At 42.4% G+C, this 20,052-nt stretch overlaps 1 protein-coding gene across 1 annotated transcript in view; it reads left to right on the top strand.

Annotated features, from left to right (window-relative positions):
* Positions 1 to 20,052, top strand: part of LOC122550751 (mitochondrial intermediate peptidase-like) — a 156,970-nt gene that overhangs the window by 59,655 nt on the left and 77,263 nt on the right. The window lies entirely within an intron of this gene.

Genomic DNA, 20,052 nt, shown 5'->3' with positions numbered 1-20,052 from the left:
TACGCAAAAAATCTTTCAATCCGGAGATGTGGTGAAAATGATTGCCTTTGACATCAAGCCAGCGGGGAAGGATGGAAAGGAAAACTCTCTGGTTGTCATACCCGGCACAAATGAAGAAGGTTATTAGAGGTCAGTCGTCTCAGCTCCAGGACATCTCTGAAGGAGTTCCTCAAGGTAGTATCCTAGGCCCAACCATCTTCAAATGTTGTATTAATGACCTTCCCTTCTTCATAAGGTCAGAAGTGGCAATATGCACGCCATTGGCTGCTACTCAAATATTGGAGCAATCTGTGTTGATTTGCAGCAATATCCGGATCACGTCCAAGCTTGGGCTGATAAGTAGCAAGTAACATTGCATTGCAGAATTGCCAAGCAATGACCATCTCCAAAAAGGAGAATCTAACCATTATCCTTGACATTTGGTGGCATTATCATCGCGGAAACCCAATTGTCGTCATCCTGGGGATGTTACAATAGATCAGAAACTGAACTTGAGTAACAATGTAAGTACTATGGCTGCAAGAGCATTCATTTAATTTTGAAAGCTGCTTTTGAATCTCTGTCCATCTGTCAGGCAGTACGTTCCAAATCTAAACATGTTTTAAAAAATACTTTTACTCCTGTAGCCTCTAGTTTGTTGCCAGTCATCATATATTTGTTGATTTTAGTTATTGACTCTTCAGCAATTGGAAATAGTTTTGTTCTGTTCACTTACTTAACTTTACATTTTTAAAAAACTTTCAACTTTCCTTGTGCCTTTTCTGGTATAAAGAAAATAACTGCAGGTTCTCCAAGCTTTTGGCATAACTGTAAAGTTGGTTTATCCTTGGAATCTATTTAGTCAGTCAGTTTCCATACACAGCAAAATTGTCAAATGTTTACATTTTTTTTGTACATTCAACCTTTGTAACATTCTCCATTTGACTGCGTGTGAGCTTGCCATAGCTTTGTCTATCTTATACTTTTGCTTAATATATTTCCTTAAACGAGTTTTGCCTCCTTTGAATCTGAGTTCTTTCTAAGGATTCTATCCCTTTATCAATCAAGTTTAAAAGCTCCCAAAAGCACTTTCAAATCTCTCTGTGAGGATGTTAGGTCTTAGTTCTGCCCAGGATGGTCAGCATCATGTTACAGGTCCCACCTGTCCAGAACTGGTTCCAGTGTCCCAAATTGATATCCCACCTCACAACATTTTCCAGCTATATATTCAATTGCTCAATTCTCCTGTTTCTATGCTAGCCAGCCTGTGGGACTGGGAACTATCCTGAAATTACTGCTTTGGAGATCTTGCTTTTTAATCTCCGAGCTCCTGGAAATCTACTTTCATTAATTTGTTCCCCTCCCTACCTAATCATTGATACCAGCATGAGCCACATAGTATTCATCCTGTCCCATTAGGGGACAACACAATGGCTCATTGGTTAGCACTGCAGCCTCAGTGCCAGGGACCTGGGTTCGATTCCACCCTCGGGTGACTATGCAAACTCCACGCAGACATTCTGCCATATCTGTGTGGGTTTCCTCCCACTGTCCAAAGATGTGCACATTAGGTGGATTGGCTATGCTAAGTTGCGAGGAGAAAGTGAGGACTGCAGATGCTGGAGATCAATGCAAAACTTGCGCCCACACCGCCCCCCCCCTTACTTCCCTCCAAGGCCCCAAGGGATACTTCCATATCCGCCACAAATTCACCAGCACCTCCGCACACATCATCTATTGCATCCGCTGCACCCGATGTGGCCTCCTCTATATTGGGGAGACAGGCCGCATACTTGCGGAACGTTTCAGAGAACACCTCTGGGACACCCTGACCAACCAACCCAACCACCCCGTGGCTCAACACTTCAACTCCCCCTCCCACTCCACCAAGGACATGCAGGTCCTTGGACTCCTCCATCGCCAGACCATAGCAACACGACGGTTGGAGGAAGAGTGCCTCATCTTCCGCCTAGGAACCCTCCAACCACAAGGGATGAACTCAGATTTCTCCAGTTTCCTCATTTCCCCTCCCCCCACCTTGTCTCAGTCAGATCCCTCGAACTCAGCACCGCCTTCCTAACCTGCAATCTTCTTCCTGACCTCTCCGCCCCCATCCCACTCCGGTCTATAACCCTCACCTTGACCTCCTTCCACCTATCGCATTTCCAACGCCCCTTCCCCAAGTCTCTCCTCCCTACCTTTTATCTTAGCCTGCTGGACACACTTTCCTCATTCCTGAAGAAGGGCTTATGCCCGAAACGTCGATTCTCCTGTTCCTTGGATGCTGCCTGACCTGCTGTGCTTTTCCAGCAACACATTTTCAGCTATGCTAAGTTGCCCCAAGGTGTCCAGGGATGTACAGACTAGGTGGTCTAGTCATGGGAAATGCAGGATTACAGGAATAGGGAGAGGTGGGTCTAATTGGGGTGCTCTTCGGTGGGTTAGTGTGCACTTGTTGGGCAGAAAGACGTGTTTCCGCACTGTACGGATTCCATGATTAGCAGTTGCTCTATTGCTAAATAGATTTTTCTCACGCACTATTTAGTTTTTTTTATTCTTCTGTTAGATTTTAAGATGCAACAATCTTCTGAGCTACCAGTAATAGTTCAGTGCTGCTTTAATTTGCTTTAACTTTCCCATTTAGCCATGGATTATGCAATGTTCTCAGTCTTTCTTTTTCTGTGAAAAAAATCCTTACTGAGAGTTCTTAATATCATCTTAATAGTCTCCTCGTAGGTCAGTCCATGTGCTTTAAGTAGACCAACATGCCTTTAGGGAGGGAATTCCAGCATTTTACCTAGTGTCACCAACGGTACGACAATATATTTCCAAGTCAAGATGATGTATGGTACACTCACACTTGTTGCATTAAGTCCCCTTTTAAACTTGATTATTTTAACGTCATTTCATTTTAATGTCATTAAGAGTGTTGGCTTAACTGTTTAACAATATCAACCTCAACTTGGGACTTGCTGCTTTCCTTGTGCCTTATCTCTAGCCGTGGACGTCACCCTCTCCTTTTTATCCTGTCCTTGGGATTCTTCTCCTGACTCTACTGCTGACTTTGTCACTTCTGAACTCTTAATTCCTGCACTCCATCTAGTGGCAAGAACTGGTCTGTTCAGGAACTCCAGCTGGTAGCTGTATTGATGAACTTCTGCCACTGGAAACTATACATACTGGTATACTAATATTTTTCAGCTGTGCATTATGCTTCTACTTGTTTTACAAAGTATTTTGCTTTTATCTGAGAACTTCCTAATTTACTGTAGTTTTTGGTAATGTACCCTTCCTGTATAAACACCTTGCAAAGTATTAATTTAGATCATGAATATGAATTTAGGTGCAGGAATAGACCCATCAGACTCTTTAGTCTGTTCCACCATTCAGTAAGATCATAGTTGATTTGATTACTCCTCAATCTTGCTTTTCACCCTCTTTCTTATCAAGAATCTATCTACCTCTGCCTTAAAATGTTCAAAGATATTGTTCCACCATCTTTTGAGAATGAGAGTTCTGAAGAATAACCTTCTGAGGATCAAAACGTACTCCTCATCTCTGTCCAAAATGGACGATTCATTATCTTTAAATAGTGATCCCAAGTTCTAGATGCTCCCACAAGAGGAAACATTCTTTCCATATCCACCTTGTCAAGACTGCTCAGCATTTCATGCATTTCAATAAAGTTGCCTTTGTAATCTTTTAAACTCCAGAGAAAAGAAGCCTGGGTGTCCAACATCCACACATACGACAACCTGTCCAATCCAGGTAATGGTCAATGATCCTTCTCTGAACTACTACGCCTAATAACACATTTACATCCTTCTATAAATAAGTTGGCCAGCACTTCTACACAGTGTTTCAGATGTGGTGTCACCAATGCTCTGAATAACTGAAGCAAAGCGTCCCTGCTTTTGTATTCAATTTCTCATTCTATAAACTTTCTTAATTGTTTCCTGTATCTGCATACTAGCCTTTTGTGATTGTTGTACTACGACACTCAAATCCTTCTGCATCTCAAAACTCTGCACATGCTCTCTCACCATTTAAATAATGATTTTTCTTTATTCTCCCTTAGAGAATAGACAATCTCAGTGGTATGATATACCATTTATAACAAATTTACAACTATTACAACACACTATGTAAGAGCAGACGTAGGCCACTCCACCAATTGAGTCTGACATTCAATGACATCATGGCTAATGTGATAATCCTCAACTCCACTTTCCCCAAAACACTTGCGATTCCCTTACTAATTAAAAATCTTAATCTTAAACGCATATCGAACCAGCCTTGACAGACTTCTGCAGTAAAGAATTTCACAGATTCATTACCTTCAGAAAAAATCCCATCCACTCTGTTTTAAGTGGGTGACCTCTTACTTCTAGCTTACCTGCTCTGGTTCTACACTCTCTCACTAGGTACCCCCTCAAGCTCCGTAAGAATATTATATGTTTCAATGAGATCTTCTAAACCCAATGAGTACAGGCCCAACCTACTCAACCTCTCCCCATTAGAAAATCAGAAACAAAACAGAAATTGCTGGAAAAACTCAGCAGGCCTGGCAGCATCTATGGAGAGAAATACGAATTAACATTTTGGTTCCAGTGACCTTTCTTCAGAACTGAAAGTATTCTGAAGAGTCACTGGACCTGAAACATTAACTCCAGTTAATCAATATAGTGAACTCCAATGCCAGTATACTATTCCTTAGCTGAGGAGCCAAAACTGTTCCCAATATTCACAATGGTCTGAGTAGTGTCATTATATAGCTTTAGCAAGACCTTGCTATTGTTATGTCCCATTCCCATTGAAATAAAGGACAACAGTCCATTTGACTTCCCTGTTACATATTTCTCTGTTTCTAAATAATATACAGCCCTGTTTTTTCTGCCCAAGTGTTTAACCTCACATTTTCCCACATGATCACCAGGTTTAGAACGAATGTAGAAATCTTGTGAATCTTCAAGCCTGCTTCACCATTCAGTACAGTTAAGGCCAATTTTTCACTTCAATTCCACATTGCTGCCTGCTCCATTTTTCCCCTGATACCTTCAGACAGAGATCTATCTCATCCTTAAATATATTTAACTATCGAGCATTCACAAATCTCTTACAAAATCCCTTTAGATTAGTTGTCAATTAATTCTTGTATTGTATCTTCCATGCTTAATTTCTTTGTCATTTCTATTGTGTGCTTAGTGTTTAGCCTCATTCTGTCTGTATTATTGAGCTGACGTCCATAGTCAGCCCTCTTTTTTTTTAAGTTTGGATTCTTAGACGTGAACACTATAAAATAGAAGTGTTCATATGTGAACACTGGATAAGGAAAATACTTGTCTAGTGAAACTCTAGCGAGAGAGGGTTTTTAAAAGAATATTGCATTTTTGAGGCAAAGTATGTTCAGGAAAACATGAGACAGAAGATGCCTTTGATCCTAGGCACTTGTCATATTTATGACAGATTCAAATTCATAACACTAACTCTGTTTAAATAGTGGGAATCTGTATTGCAGTGAGCTGTAAGTGTATGTGCAGAAGAAAGCCACAAAGGGGCAGTGCATCCTGCAATCAAATTCATTAGAGGAAAACACACTTAAAGTGGTCCAAAGACCAGATTTGTTTCTATTTACATATTCTTTGAGTATGAATCACCATGAAGTTTACATGAGTTTTCTGCATAGATGTTGCAATAAAAATTTGCAAAGCTGCCTATTGGCCAGAAACAAACCTGAAACATTCTAATTCCTGTAAAACTTTACAACCATATGACCACTATTTGTTTAGAAGACTTTTTCTATGTTATAATTCTGGATAAGAGCTGTAAATTACCTGCAAACATATTGTAATTTTAAATAAGATAGGGCTCCCTTTAAAAACAGAGCAACCTATTAGCCAGAGCTGACTAAGAATGCATTGTCTAGTAAATACCTGTGTGGAATGTACTCTGTCTTGAGAGACAACCTGGAATTTGCATATGGAAGGGTGTCATGGAATTTCAGAGAAGCACTTTTTTTCCAAAGGAAGCAATATAATACAAAAACTTGACCCATTGCTTGTGAGTTAAATCCCCAGACTCTGGACATAATATGAGCTGAAAAGAAAGCAACCGTTTCAGCTAAAGATCTGTGTTCTCCCAGGAATATACAACAGAAAGGGTTAGAAACCAACTGCGCCTCTAGGGTAGTGTGTTGTAAAGATTACAGCTGAAAACATCCACAAGATGTCTCTGCGCTTTTAGTTAAAAAGAAAAGGGATGGAAAGTCTCTCTTTCTGAAAGCTGAAAAGAAGTTGCCAGGAAAATAATAACTCCTTTTGATTAGAACATAGAACATTACAGCGCAGTACAGGCCCTTCGGCTCTCAATGTTGTGCCGCCCTGTCATACTAACCTGAAGCCCATCCCACCTACACTATTCCATGTATGTCCATTTGCCTGTCCAATGACGTCTTAAATGCACTTAACCTTGGTGAATCTACTACCGATGCAGGCAAAGCATTCCATACCCTTACTACGCTCTGAGTAAAGAAACTACCTCTGACATCTGTCTCAAACCTATCTCCCCTCACTTTAAAGTTGTGTCCCCTCGTGTTTGCCATCCCCATACTTGGAAAAAGGCTCTCCCTGTCCACCCTATCTAACCCTCTGATTATCTTGTATGTCTCTATTAAGTCACCTCTCAACCTTCTCTCTAACGAGAACAGCCTCAAGGCCCTCAGCCTTTCCTCGTAAGACATTTCTTCCATACCAGGCAACATCCTAGTAAATCTCCTCTGCACCCTTTCCAAAGCTTCCACATCCTCCTTATAATGCGGTGACCAGAACTGTACACAATACTCCAAGTGTGGCCGTACCAGAGCTTTGTACAGCTGCAGCATAACCTCCTGGTTCTGGAACTCAAACCCTCTATTAATAAAGGCCAAAACACTGTATGCCTTCTTAACAACCCTGTCAATCTGGGTGGCAACTTTCAGGGATCTGTGTACATGGACACTGCGATCTCTCTGCTCATCTGCACTCCCAAGAATCCTACCATTAGTCCAGTACTTTGCATTCCGATTACTCACCTCACATTTGTCCACGTTAAACTCCATTTACCAACTCTCAGCCCAGCTCTGCATCCTATCTATGTCTCTCTGCAACCTACTACATCCTTCGTCACTATCCACAACTCCACCGACCTTAGTATCGTCCACAAATTTACTAACCCACCCTTCTAAGTCCTCATCCAGGTCATTTATAAAAATGACGAACAGCAGTGGACCCAACACCGACCCTTGCGGTACGCCGCTAGTAACTGGACACCAAGATGAACATGTTCCACCAACTATAACCCTCTGTTTTCTTTCAGCAAGCCAATTACTGATCCAAACTGCTATAACCCCCACAATCCCTTTCCTCCGCATTTTGTACAGAAGACTACTGTGGGGAACCTTATCGAACGCCTTGCTGAAATCCATATACACCATATCAACCGGTTTACTCTCATCTACCTGTTTGGTCACTTTGTCAAAAAAGTCAATAAGATTCGTTAGACACGACTTACCCTTCACAAAATCGTGCTGACTGTCCCTGATCAGATTATTCTTTTCTAGATGGTTATAAATCCTATCACTTATAACCTTTTCCAACACTTTACCAACAACTGAAGTGAAACTCACTGGTCTGTAATTACCAGGGTTGTCTCTATAACCCTTTTTGAACAAGGGAACCACATTTGCTATCCTCCAGTCCTCAGGCACTATTCCTGTAGATAATGATGATTTGAAGATCAATGCCAAAGGCTCGGCAATCTCTTCCCTTGCTTCCCGGAGGATCCTAGGATAGAATCCATCCAGCCCAGGGGACTTGTCTATTTTCACACTCTGTTTTTACCTATTAGAAACACTGCAATGACTGCAGATGCTGGAAACCAGAGTCTAGATTAGAGTGGTACTGGAAAAGCACAGCAGTTCGGGCAGCATCCGAGGAGCAGTAAAATCGACGTTTCGGGCAAAAGCCCTTCATCAGGAATACAGGCCTGAAGGGTGGAGAGATAAATGAGAGGAGCTGGAGAAAATGAGGAGGCATGGGATTGAGGGTGATTTAGCAGTTTGGATTAGAAACTGGCTTTCTGTAGGAAGACAGCGAGTGGTGGTTAATGGAAAACCGGACTGGAGTCCGGTTACTAGTGATGTGCCACAAGGGTCTGTTTTGGGACCACTGCTCTTTGTCATTTTTATAAATGACTTGAACACAGGCATAGGTGGATAGGTTGGTAAGTTTGCAGATGACACTAAAGTCAGTGGAGTGGTGGACAGTGTGGAAGAATGTTACAGGTTGCAGGGAGACTTTGATAAACTGCAGAATTGGGCTGAAAGGTGGTAAATGGAGTTAATTGTAGTTAAATGTGAGGTGATTCACTTTGGGAAGAATAACAGGAAGCCAGAATACTGGGTCAATGGAAATGCTGTTGGTAGTGTGGATGTGCAGACAGATCTTGGAGTCCATGTACATAGGTCCCTAAAAGTAGCCACCAGATTGATAGTGCTGTTAAGAAGGCATACAGTGTGTTAGGTTTTATTATTGGCGGGATTGAGTTCCGGAGCCAAGATGTCATGTTGAATCTATACAAAATGCTAGTGTGGCCTCACTTAGAATATTATGTTGCCCCATTACAGGAAGGATGTGGGTGCAGAGGAGATTTACCAGGATGCTGCCTGGTCTGAAGGGAAGGTCTTTTGAGGAAAGGCTGAGGGGCTTGGGTCTGTTCTCATTGGAGAGAAGGCGGCCAAGAGGGGATTTGATCGAGACATACAAGATGATCAGATAGGTTGGACAGTTAGTCTTTTTCCGAGGATGATGATGTCACCTTGTACAAGGGGACATAGCTGCAAATTGAGGGGTGATAGATTTAAGACAAATACCAGGGGCAAGTTCTTTACTCAGAGAGCGGTAAGAGCATGGAATGCCTTGCCTACCAATGTAGTCAACTCAGCCAATTGGGGCATTTAAACAGTCCTTGGATAATGCATATGGATGATGGGATAAATGCGGGATGGGCTTAGATTAGTTCACAGGTCGTTGCAACATCGAGGGCTGAAGGGCCTGTTCTGTGCTGTATTGTTCTATGTTCAATATGTCTTCTTTCTATTATACAGGGTCTTAGTAAGACCACACTTGGAATATTGCATGCAATTTGGATCTCCCTACCTAAAAAAAATGATAGACTGATAAGGGCGGGTGGCAAGACTGTCCTGTGAGGGGCGATTAGTTCAACTGGAGCCTTGTCCACTAGACTTCAGAAGAATCAGAGTGTTGATCTAAGCCCTTGAAGGGGGGTGACTTGGTTCTGCAATCGGTCAATAAACGCACCTGTAAACAACTCTTTGTCAATCACACAAGCAATCGTTTATTCTTTGACACTGCCAGGTCAGTAGACTTTGATCAGCCCAGATGTATCAGCCCAGAGTACTCCTCGACCACCAAAAGAATCCAACAACTTAGAGTTTGCTTGGGGTTCATATATGTTGTTCATTGACAGGCATGGACCATGATCGTTTGGTAATAACCAATCAAATATGTCTTTGTCTCCACCTATCACAATTTCTTGTAAACAACATGTTCTTAGAATCGTCTTTGTCCTGCCTTGTGGTGAGGGTTAAACCATTACTTCTGCAATGAATCAGATCTACATCAGTCTGCAAGGCAGGCAACTCAGCACTGAAATGAAAAATGTCTTTTATTAAAGGGTAATGAACCTGTGGAATTCTCTACCATGGACGGCTATGGTTACCAAGTCACAATGTATTCAAGAAAGAAATTAGTAAATCTTTGGATTTTAAAGGCCATTGGGGAAAAAGTGGGAATATGTCATTGAGCTGGAGGATCAGCTGTGATCATATAGAACAGTGGAACAGGATTGAAGAACCTAATGGCCTAAACCTGCTCGTAGTTTTGATGTTCTCTTAACTAAGTCCTAAAAGGACTCTTGTGGTGCTGTGGTAGTGTCCCTTCCCCGAGCCAGGAGGCCTTGGTTGAAGTCCCACCTTCACCAGAGCTGTGTCAGAGCATCTCCAAAGATGATAATTTTTAAAAATTTAAAATCCGTCAATTTCAGGAAGAACAATTTCAGGTGTTAGCTTGACAGTTAATCTGGCCAGCTCAACAGAGGGCTTCATACTGCGGAGTATATTTGAATGGAAATCTCACGGGTTTATTCTCTCTTGCTGCCTCATAGTCAATGGTGCTTTCATCAGCAAGTGTAACCGCGTACTCATTAGAAATCCTGTACCCTTTGGAAATTTTCTGATCCGATTACCTGGAATTCAAAAGGCTTCAGCAAGCCACTTATAAAAACCTCTGAAGTAGTTCTTGAGTTTAAAAACTCTGCCTTTCTCAATAAGAACACCTGGTTGTTGATCAGTTAATGCACAAGCACTTATTCCAAACAACTGAACAGGATAGAGGGAAAGACCAAGATTGGAAACTGACACCCAAATGGGAGAGAGAGAAATGAAGGGTCCCCCTTAAGACAGAACGGGTGCAGCTGCGATGAAGCCAAGGTGTCTTTGATGTAGCAAAAGACAAGTGTTGGAGGCCACAGGAAAAACTGGGATTTATCAGGGCATATACACACTGTGCTTAGGATGGGAGTCACTTAAAGAACTTGGTAAGCCAGGCTACAACTCTGTAGCTGCGAGGCTTAGTATGGTTAAGGTAAAGCAAGTTCCTGACAGTTGCACCTGAAGTGGAGGGGCACCATTATCCTGGGTAGGAGGTTTGCTGGAGCTCTTGGGGAGGGTTTAAACTAGATTGGCAGGGGGATGCGAACCGGAGCTATGGATCAGGTGATGGACGAGGTAGTGAACAGCCAAATACAACTTGTAGAGAATCTATCAGGAAGTTGATGGGGCAAAGGTAGAGTCAGTGTGATGGGTTGAAGTGTGTCCATTTTAACGCAACCAGAATTAGGAATAAGGGTGAAAAATGTAGAGCATGGATCAATACTTGGAGTTATGATGTTGTGGCCATTATGGACACTTGGATATCACTGGGGCAGGAAAGTTTGTTGGATGTTCCAGGGTTTAGACCTTTCAAAAGGAATAGAGGGGTTGAGGTAAAAAAAAAAAGGATGGGAGGGAGTGGCATTACTAATCAGGAATAATATCACAACTGCAGAAAGGTACGTTCTCAAGGAGAGTTTGTCTACAGGGTCAGTATAGGTGAAAGCCAGAAATCAGAAAGGAGCAGTCACTTTGTTGGGAATTTTCTACCCCCCCCCCCCAATAGCAACAGAGATGTGGAGGAGCAGATTTGGAGGCAGGTTTTGGAGAGGTGCAGCAATAACAGGGTTGTTCACATGGAAGACTTCAACTTCCCTAATATTGATTGGAACCTCCTTAGTTCAAATAGTTTGGACAGACCAGTTTTTGTCAGGTGTGTCCAGGAAGGGTTCTGACTCAACATGTTGATAGGCTGACTAGCGGGGAGGCCATATTTTTATTCAGTGCTTGGCAATGAACCATGCCAGGTGTCAGATCTCTCTGTGGGAAAGCCTTTCGGTGATAGTGATCTCAACACCCTAACCTTTATTATACTCAGAAAGGGACAGGAGTAGACGGTATGGGAAAGTATTTAATTTGGGGGAGGGCACTTGCAATGCTATTAGGCAGGAAGTGGAGCACCTAATTGGGAACAGGTGTTCTCTGGGAAATGCACAACAGAACTGTGGAGGTTGTTGCTGATAGGGCTGGATAGGTTTGTCTCACTGAGGCAAAGAAGGGATGGTAAGTTGAAAGCCTTGGGTGACCAGGGATGTTGAACATCTAGTCAAGAGGAAGAAGGAAGCTTACTTAAGGTTGAGGAAACATGGATCAGAAGGGGCTTTAGAGGGTTACAAAGTAGCCAGAAGGAACTGAAGAATGGACTTAGGCGAGCTAGTAGAGGGCATGTAAAAGCTTCAGCGAGTAGAATTAAAGAAAATCCTAAGGCATTCTACACTTATGGGAGGAATAAGAGGATGGCAGAGTGAGGGTAGGGCCGATTGGGGATAGTGGAGGGAACTTGTGCATGGAGTCAGTCGGAGGAGGTGGGGGAGGTCCTTAATGAATACTTTGCTTCAGTATTCACTACTGAGAGAGACCTTGATGTTCATGAGGACAGCATGAAACAGACTGATGTGCACAAACAGGTTGATGTTAAGAAGGAGGTAAAAACAAGGACTGCAGATGCTGGAAACCAGATTCTAGATTAGAGTGGTGCTGGACTCCATGCACATGTTCCCTCCACTATCCCCAATTGGCTCTACCCTCACTCCGCCATCCTCTTATTCCTCCCATAAGTGTAGAATGTCTTAGGGTTTTCTTTAATTCGACTCGCTGAAGCTTTTACATGCCCTCTACTAGCTCTCCTAAGTCCATTCTTCAGTTCGTCTATTCCTGATGAAGGGCTTTTGCCTGAAACGTCAATTTTCCTGCTCCTCGGATGCTGCCTGAACTGCTGTGCTTTTCCAGAATGATGTTAAGAAGGAGGATAGATTAGATTCCCTACAGTGTGGAAACAGGCTCTTCAGCCCCACAAGTCCACACCGACCCTCCAAAGAGTAACCCACCCAGACCCATTCCCCTACATTTACCCCTCACTAATGCACCTAACTCTATGGATAATTTAGCATGGCCAATTCACCTGACCTGCACATCTTTGGACTGTGGGAAGAAACCAGAGCACCCGGAGGAAACCCACGCAGACACAGGGAGAACGTGCAAACTCCACACAGACAGTTGTCCAAGGTGGGAATTGAACCTGGGTCCCTGGTGCTGTGAGGCAGCAGTGCTAACCACTGAGCCACCGTGCTGCACAATGCTGAAAGTTTTGATAAAAAGAAGGATCGATTATGTCCCCTGGGCCAGATGGGATATAGGAGAAAGTGATGAAGGGCTTATGCCCTAAATGTTGATTCTCCTGCTCCTCAGATGCTGCCTGACCTACTGTGCTTTTCCAACACCACACACGCCACCCAGATGGATATGTCCAAGGTTACTACAGGAATCAAGGGAAGAGATTTCTGCGCCTTTGGTGATGATCTTTTCGTCCTCACTGTCCACTGGATGATTGGAGGGTGGCAAATGTTATTCTCTTGTTCAGGAAAAGGAATAGGGACAATTACAGACCAGTCAGTCTTATGTCTGTGGTGGGCAAATTATTGGAGTGGAATTTGAGAGACAGGATTTATGAATACTTGAAAAATCATAGCTTGATTAGAGATAGTCATCATGGTTTTATGAAGGGCAGGTTGTGCCTCACAAATCTTACTGAATTCTTTTGAGGATGTGACAAAATACATTGATGCTAGAGCAGTGGAAGTGGTGTACAAGGTGTTTGATATGGTTCCCCATAGGCTCATTCAGAAAGTAAGGAGGTATGGTATACAGGAAGGTTTGACTGTCTGGATACAGAATTGGCTGGCCCATAGAAGAGGGAGGTAGTGGATGGAAAGTAATCAATTGGAGCTTGGTGACCTGTGGTGTTCCGCAGGGATCGGTTCTGGAATCTCTGCTATTTGTGATTGTTATAAATGACTTGGGTGAGAAAGTGGAAGGGTGGGTTAGTACGTTTGCCGATGTCACAAAGGTTGGTGTTGTAGATAGTTTGGAGAGCTGTTGTAGGTTGCATTGGGACATTGACAGGATGCAGAGCTGGGTTGATAAGAGGCAGATGGAGTTCAACCCGGAAAAGTCTGAAGTGATTCATTTTGGAAGGCCAAATTTGAATGTAGAATACAGGGTTAAAGGCAGGATTCTTGGCACTGTGGAGGAACAGAGGGATTGTGGAGTTCATATCTATGTCAATAAATCCCTCCAAGTTGCCACCCAAGTTGATAGAGTTGTTATGAAGGCATATGGTGTGTTGGCTTTCATTAGCAAGGGCTTTTTGAGTTTAAGAGCTGCGAGATTATGCTGCAGCTCTATAAAGCTCTGGTTCGACCACACTTGGAATATTGTGTTCCGTTCTGGTCGCCTCATTATAGGAAGGATATGGAAGCTTTGGAGAGTGTGCAGAGGAGATTTACCCGGCTGATGCCTGGACTGGAGGGCATATCTTATGAAGTAAGATTGAGGGAGCTAGGGCTGTTCTCATTGCAGTGAAGAAGGATAAGAGTTGATTTGATAGAGGCATAGACAGAATGAATAGCAAGAGTGAATAGCCAGGGTGGGAATGGCTGTCAAGAGAGGGCATAATTTTAAGGAGATCGGAGGAAGGTTTCAGGAGATGTCAGAGGTAGGTTCTTTACAAGGAGAGTGGTGGGTGCGTAGATGCACTGCCAGCGGTGAGAGTAGAGTCAGATACATTAGGGACATGTAAGCGACTCTCAGATAAGTACATGGAAGATAGTATAATGAAAGGTGTGTAGGTTAGTTTGACCTTACAGTAGGATAAAAGGTCGGCACAACATAGAGGGCCGAAGGGCCTGTACTGTTCTATGCCTATGTTACTGGGATTTTGAATCTGAGGGAAGAAGATGACACCTTTCCTCATGATGAGGTGAGTAAGCCTGTAATGATACTGGGGCCAGCTACACACTACTGTGTTGTAAAGGCAATTGACGAAGGATACATGCCTATTCCCTTTTATTGGAAGCATCAGTAAAGAAATACCACCTTGTCAGGATCATGTGACTGTGGGAATCATCCACAATTTTACTGTGGGTAGGGTTGACCTGCTCCATGACGACAATGTGTTAGAAAGAACAAAGCTAATAGCATTCTTGTGGTCTCCAAGAAGCCTGCTGAGGTCGGAGAGACCGAACAGCTGCAGAAGAAAGTGCTTGTTTACTTCTCCAAAAAATGAAGCGAGCATGAGAAATGAGACTCCATAGTAGAGAGGAAGTCATTTGATTTATTACTGTTTCTCAAATACTCTAAGCTATTTGAGTGAAATGGATGCAGAAAGAGCATGACACTGCTGACCACAACCCTGCTAATGTTTGTAGGAGAATTTAAGACATAGAACACCAAATTATTTCATTAGAGTTTATTCCTCTAACACCTAAAAAATCATCCATATTCCTGAGAAATCAAGTGTAATTTCTGACTCCCTGTCCAGAATTGAGACATGGTTAGAACTAAAAAGAGAATATTGATCAAGATCAGGAATAAATGTGTATGTATGTGCTAGCTGTTTTATATTTAGTCCTTTTGTAGTGACATGAGAGTGAATCTCATTCCATTCATAGTGTGCGGAAAGTGTCATGACAACCGGATTATAGGGATATATTGAACTTTTAAGTAAAACAGGCTATTCTGCTTTTGGGAAAAAAAGGACAGACAGGCTAGAGATGACTAAAAATGCAGTTCAGTAGCTATGGAAAATTCCTGTGTGGATTATAGAAACATACAGTTCAGAAGAGGCTCGTCACCCATTGTCTCTGTAACGACAAAAATACACTACTACTTAGACTAGTACCACTTTCCTGCATAACCCAAAGCCTTGAATATTAAACAGGTAGTTCTTGTGCCACCCCGTGCTATATAAAAATTGCGCAATAAAAGTAACGCTTAAAAGTGTTGGCAATACGATTGCATTATAGCCGACACACATTTTGCGCTTTAGAAACAGCTTGCCCTGTTCGTCAATCGTGTTATAGCCAATTTGCATTGACAAAACATGCGTTAAAGCGGAACAATCTGTACATTAAAAGGTTGAGGTTCCTGCCTCAACTACCCTCCCAAGCAGTGCATTCCAGACCCCTGCCACCCTCATTGAAAGCATTTTTCCTCAAATCCCTTATAAGCCACCTGCCTTCCGCATTAGAACTATGTCCCCTTGTTATTGACCTTTCAAATAAGGGGCCAAGCTACTTTCTATTGTCTATTCACTCATAACATTATTACTATTATCAGGTTCCCTGCTCAACGTTTTCTGCTCCAAAGAAAACAACGTGAGCTCATCTAGTCTCTCTGCATAGCTGAAATATTCCATTCCGGGCAATAGCCTGATGAGTCTCCACTGCACCCTCTCCAGTGCAATCACATCCTTCCTATAGTGTAGTGACCAGAAGTGCACACAGTACTTCAGATGTGACCCAACATCTTTTATAACCTATGCCATGACTGATAAAGGCAAGCGTCCTGTATATCTTCTTAACTACCCTATTAACCTGCCTGCCACCTTCAGGGATCTGTGACCCAAGCACCCCAAGATTCCTTTGAGCTTGCCTTGTTTTGTTTCTCTTGTCAAAATACATCACCTCGAATTTAACCTTGATAAATATCATCTGCCACTGATGTGACCAATCTGTGTAACCAAATGCCTTCATCCTCACTGCCGACTATCCGCCTAATCTTTGTGTCATCCACAATCTTTCTTACTGTCTTCATCCCCCACATTCTCATCTACATTGTTTACATAAATCAAAAGCAATAAGTAACCCAGCACTGATCCCCGAGATATGCCACCTCACATTGGGTTTTCCTGGATCCCATGAACTTCTACCTCCTTCATCAGTTTCCCATGTCAAAGGCTTTGCTGTAATTCATATAAGCCAAATAAATTATCTCTGTTCCCGGTTTTCTCACAGAAGTTCCTCAGGATATTGTCTTAGGTTCAACCATCTCAGCTATAGTTAAAACTCACATAACACCAGGTTTTGGTCCTATTGGACAATAACCTGTGATGTTTAACTTTGTCCATCCCAATCCAACACCGGCTCCTCCACATCATCTCAGCTGAGTAATCAATGACTGAACCTGCATCATAAGGTCTGGTGGGGATGTTCACCAATGCTTGCACACTAGTCAGCATCATTCATGCATCCTTAGATGCTGAAGCAGTCCATTTCAAAAGCAGCAAGATCTAAACAATATCCAGGCTTGGACTGAAAAGTAACATTTGTGTCACACGAATGCTAGGCAATGACTATATCTAAAGAGAGAATTAGATTAGATTACTTACAGTGTGGAAACAGGCCCTTCGGCCCAACAAGTCCACACCGACCCGCCGAAGCGCAACCCACCCATTCCCCTACATTTACCCCTTTTACCTAACACTACGGTCAATTTAGCATGGCCAATTCACCTGACCTGCACATCTTTGAACTGTAGGAGGAAATCGGAGTACCCGGAGGAAACCCACGCAGACACGGGGAGAATGTGCAAATTCCACACAATCAGACGCCTGAGTCGGGAATTGAACCCAGGTCTCTGACGCTGTGAGGCAGCAGTGCTAACCACTGTGCCACCATGCCGCCCACACGGTGACCAGAGAATCTAACATTCAGTGGTGTTACTATCACTGAATTCCCTATTTATCAACATCTTTGGGGTTACCATTGACCAGAAACTCAAATGGATGACTCATATAAATACAGTAGCTATATGAGCAGGTCATAAGCTAGGAATACTGCAGTAACTCACCTCTTGACTCCCCAAAACCTATCCACCATCTTCAAGGCACAAGTCAGGAATGTGATGGAATACTCCACTTGTCTGGATGTGTGCAGCTTCAACAGCACTTAAGATTTAGAAATTTGGCAAGTTTCTTTCGTGCCAAGTATGAATGCAAACTCTGGAGAGTTTTCTACTTGATCCCCATTGAATAAAACTTTGCCCTTGATTTCTTGCTGCCACACTAGGTTGAATGCTGTCTTGATACCAAGGCAGTTGTTGTTGGCTAAACCATGGCATTTAAATGTTGTACTTTTCTGTGCATCAAAGCTACAATGGGCTCTACAGCTATATTGACCAGAGAATCCAAACAGAGTATCAGTGAGGACGTTAGTGGTGAATAACTGCAGCTTGATCACACAGTTGATACGGAGTTAAAAATCACATTACCAGATTATAGTCCAACAAGTTTATTTGGAAGCACGAGCTTTCAGAGCGCTGCTCCTTCATCAGCTGTTGGACACCCACCTGATGAAGGAGCAGTGCTCCAATAGCTAGTTCTTCCAAATAAACTTGTTGGACGATAATAGTTAGATTCTATAAGTTCAAATTACACATCTTAGATTCACTTCACTTGACAGACATACCTGATGCTAGTGGCTCCAGATAAGAAGTAAAAACACCACAACCTGTCCATAAAACAAGATAATTCCACAAAGCAAAGTATTACCCTATCAGCCTACTCCTAATCATCAGCAGTGATGAAAAGGCTGTATCAACTGTCATGATTTGGAGATGCCAGTGTTGGACTGGGGTGTACAAAGTTAAAAATCACACAACACCAGGTTATAGTCCAACAGGTTTAATTGGAAGTGCACTAGCTTTCGGAGCAACACTCCTTTATCAGGTGATAGTGGAGGGCACAATTGTAAGGCACAGAATTTATAGCAAAAATTTAGAGTGATGTAACTGAAATTATACATTGAAAAATACCTTGATTGCCTGTTGAGTCTTTCATCTGTTCAAATACCATGATAGTTTCTTGTGTAATACACTTTCTTGTGTAAATCACAAAACCTTTTTTTAAAAGTTGCATTCTCAGGTTAACTGAAACAATTGGTGTTAGCTAGACAATATGTTGAAGGTTAGCCCCCTGTGTTCTCCATCTATACCATGATGTTTAGATTGATTCTAATCCAAAAAGTGAGATAACAGAGTTTTACATGAATTCATGCAGTTTTTGAGCAAAGTACAATGTAACTCTGCAAGTACAAATTCACCCCACAAAATATATGTGTACATGTGGGTCTTTGTTTCTGACTGTGTGTGTCTGTCTGGGTTGGGGGTTGTGAGTGTGTGAGAGAGAGAGTGTGTGTGTGTAGTGAGTGTAGAGTGTCTTAAGTCTGAGAGTGATTGTGTGTGTGTGTGTGTGTCTGGGGTGTGGGGTTGTGAGTGTCTGTGAGAAAAAGTGTATATGTGTGTGCATGAGTGTAGAGTGGTCTAAGTCTCTGAGAGAATGCCTGTGTGAGTGTGGGAGTGTGTGTGTCTGTAAGGATGTGTGCGAGTGTCTATGTGCGTGTCTGTGTATATGTGTGTCCGTGTGTGTGTGTGTAGGAGTGTCTGTGTGTGTGGTGTTGTGATTTTTAACTTTGTACATCTCTGTCCAATACCGGCTTCTCCAAATATGACAGTTGATACAGCCTTTCATCACTGCTGATGATTAGGAGTAGGCTGATAGGGTAATACTTTGCTTTGTGGAATTATCTTGTTTTATGGACAGGTTGTGGTGTTTTTACTTCTTATCTGGAGCCACTAGCATCAGGTATGTCTGTCAAGTGAATTCCCTCAACTTAAACTTAAATCAGAGTGAATCTAAGATGTGTAATTTGAGCTTATAGAATCTAACTTGTTTCCCCTTCAAAGGAAGAAAGCCAGTGGAAGCGTTACCATCTTTCTGGTGGTCGAAAATACAAAGTTGTTTTCATCAAGTGTAATTTCCCTGGATATTGAAAGGTAGAATTCCTAAAGGGAATAGCAGATGGGTTTGCTGAGTATTTGACACAGAAGATGAGAGGAAACCATGTAAATTTTAAGTAACACACAAATGGACTTTTCTTGGAATGTATGTAATATTGGTAGTAATACAAATAATATTAAATCCAGAAGCTAAATAATATTAGGGGAGGTGGGGGGGAAGCTCTTATTTCTGTGAAAATCCAGGCTTCAGCCTCTACCTGATGCAAATAGAAGACTTAGAAATCAAAGATATCCATCAAACAATCAAAATAAAATTACCTTGATCTCTGCAAATCTGAGACTTTAGGTTGAGAATGAATCTAGCCAATACCAACTGTTTTCCCCTAACAAAACTAATATTTTAACTCCTATTGAGATGTTGATAATTAGTTTTTGAGTAGTTTAATTAAAACGTGGCAGAGACGATGTTGGGGATTTCAAAGCCACTTACCAGTACTCTGCCGTAGCCCTTAATTCCTTGCAAGATCAAGAATTTATCAATCTCTGCCTGGAAGACATTTAACGTCCTGGCCTCCACTGCTTTCCGTGGCAGTGAATTCGACAGGCCCACCACACTCTGGCTGAAGAAATGTCTCCTAATTTCTGTTCTAAATGAAACCCCTCTAATTCTAAGGCTGTGCCTGCGGGTCCTAGTCTCCCTGCCTAAAGGAAACAAATTCTCAGTGACCACC

Source organism: Chiloscyllium plagiosum, unplaced genomic scaffold (genome assembly GCF_037043375.1).
Source record: "Chiloscyllium plagiosum isolate Xiang-an unplaced genomic scaffold, Cpla_swu_hap1 HiC_scaffold_6, whole genome shotgun sequence".
Lineage (NCBI taxonomy): Eukaryota > Metazoa > Chordata > Chondrichthyes > Orectolobiformes > Hemiscylliidae > Chiloscyllium > Chiloscyllium plagiosum.
Note: the sequence above shows the minus strand (reverse complement) of the source record. Positions and strands in the feature narration are given on the sequence as shown.